Genomic DNA, 3,072 nt, shown 5'->3' on the forward strand with positions numbered 1-3,072 from the left:
TGAGATGAACACTAGGTTTGTGATCCCCCTGGCTTTTCAACTGCGCAAATTTCTCATGATCAACCCAATTATTCCGTTGTTCTATATGCAAAGCCTACAAGATAAGTCTTACTAACTACCAGGTAAGCTCGAAGATAAATTTCATCCTTTACTGGGTAAGTCTCAGGATGTTGCCTTGTTTCCCCTTGCCACGTCCTCAGTTACACTTATCGGGGTAGGAACAAGTGATAAGATAAGATGTGTGGACTAAAAGGTGGAGGTAGAAATTCCAAATCACTGTCTTAATCTTTTTATCCTAATTGCAAACTTTTTGTTTATCAAATGGATGTGAATACAGGATATCTCAAGCATTTGCAGCTACTATGAGATTAATTATTGTGAAGAAGAATTAAGATACATGTAGAAAACCTAGAACAATTTAGTCTCACACTTTCTCTATGTAGCTAATCTGCCAGGGTTCCCACAACCCTAGCTAAGGCGATTAGCCACTCATTTTTGTGCAAGAAACCATGATTATCAATGAAGAATACATAAAACCAATTGCACAAGAAGAAGATGAATAAACTCCAAAGTTTGTAATTGAATAAACCCTAAATTCTCAAGAACAATTGTAAAATTATTGTAATAACATGTAAAAACATGTAAAGGGATGTTCAAGAGTGTAACCTAATAAAAGATAAACCCTATGGTATTCATAGTATCTTAAAATTACATAAAAATCCTATTAAAAATAGGAAAGGTAAGTTAAGTCGGTAGTTGGTCTACACCCGTATAGGCTCAATACGAGTCGTACCCTGCCTTATCGTAGCTGTTCCAGTGTCTGATCTTCCTAAGGCTTCAACTTTCTATTCAGCATATGACTTTTGCTTATGAGTCATACCTGAGTGTACGACTCGTATCCTTCATCCATATTTACTTGGGACTTTAGTATTTTTAAGTCTTGAACATTGATTTGTATACGACATTTCTATATGAGTCTTACTCAGACTTCCGACTCATATAGTTTTGGCACTTCAACTCTTGGATGGTATCTTGGGTTCCGTTATGCTTACGACTTCCGTATATGACTCGTATCCTTGATTATGATTGGTATACTTGAGTTGTATCTTCCTCATACTTGGATCTTTCATTAGGCTTTTGGTTTTTCTATTCATACGATTCAGCATACGAGTCGTATCGAATGGTTACAACTCAAGATCTAACCCGTATACTGATCAGAATTGGTCTTTTTCAAGTCTTTTTGTTCTTTTTTTTATTCAAATATTGTTGTTGACCTGTTTTACCTGTAATTCACACCAAAGTGAATCATATCCAATAAAATATCCTAAGTTCACGCATAAATTATGGTTTTAAGAATCGAAAATTTCGTGTTTTCACACTATACCAACATCCCCAACTAAGAATTTTGCGTGTCCCCAGGCAAACAAAACCAAATTACTATTCGTTAGCACAGCGCCGATGCTTAAATAGGAATATTTCAAGCAACCCATGGCAATGATTTTGAATTATATTTCAATTTTGTGGTTCCCCTCTTAACTCTACTTTTTTAAAACTCAGCTGCATATGATAATTTAGCACACATGGAAACATGAGCAAATTCGGTGATGGCATTACATTAGCAATAGACACTTGGGTATAGGTATAGTTTACATTCGTCAAATAATCTAGCAACCAAGCAGCATAACCCATGTGTACTCACAGCCAAAGAAATCCTATTCACTCTTCATATAGTTAACCAATCTATTAAGGGATATGACAAATGACTCAGTCACAAAGAAGTATCACTGGGGTACACAGAATACCATAGACTTGTCCTTATGCTCTTTTCCTAAGTTGTCAGATAGTCATAGAAGGATCATAATAGGACTTTATTTGTCTTATAACATGGTCTTGGGACTGGTATGATATCATTTGTGATTCATTTAGTGACTAAGCCTCTTGGACACTATAGCTTTCTCGGGGTCAAGGTACTTTTCACTTTTTCTTTTGTTTCCACCTTTATATCTCTCTTTTTCTTTTAACCACATTCGAATTAGGTTAAGTGTGGCTTTCAATCACTTATTTTTTTTATTGTTTTTCCTTTGCTATATATTGCACTTTTCTTTCTTTTCTTTTCATCACACCTGCCCATGTTTTAACTATTTTTCTTCTACCCATTATATTCATACTCGTTTTCCTCTTACGCACCCCTATAATAGCCACCCTCAATGTAACGCCACGATTTTCTAAACCGAAATGCTACATGGTGCTCATGACCTCGAAGGACCATAAGCTAACCCATGACTGATATCTGTACTTGTATACTGCATAAGAGACTAAAAAATGTGGAAACATGAACTGAAAGGCCATAAGGTTCAATAATAATACATAACTGAAGATATGGTATAACAATACCAAAACAAATCTGAAATAACTGTCTGAACATACTATAGTCTAAAAGCCTCTAAACTGTCTAAATAAGGAGTTGATGGGACACGTCCCCAACTAACTCCATCTACTTAAATAAACTGAAAATTTAAAATAGTAATGAAATCATCATGTCCTCAAAAGATGAGGACTCACTTCTAACTCTGACTGCTGAGACTGGAATCTACTGCTGATCTAGAGCCGTGCCTCTAAACCTATGGTGTAACATAAGAGAAAGCACCATAGCGTAAATACGTCAATACGTTGGAATGTACTCAGTATGCAAGTGAAGTAGGCTAAATGCAAAGGGTTATATGCAAAAACAATACTGACTGATATGAATGTGAGAATACATACATACATACGTAATGATAACTGAACTCGTAAAGATACTGACTACTGATAACGTGAGCTTATTGATATTGAGATACCAAATGATTGAGTTTACTGATATCGATATGTGAATCACTAATAAGTAAGGAACTGATACTGTATTACTGAAGAAATGAATGAATACTTCTGACGGTTTGAATTATGAAGAACTAGTCTGATTAACTGTATCAGACAATCCTGAATCTGGATACTAATAACATGAGTTACTGATAACTGACATAACTGATATGACTAATATATCTGATAACATGAGTGATCGTATCTGATAGTCCT

The sequence above is a fragment of the Capsicum annuum genome, chromosome 3 (assembly GCF_002878395.1).
Source record: "Capsicum annuum cultivar UCD-10X-F1 chromosome 3, UCD10Xv1.1, whole genome shotgun sequence".
NCBI lineage: Eukaryota > Viridiplantae > Streptophyta > Magnoliopsida > Solanales > Solanaceae > Capsicum > Capsicum annuum.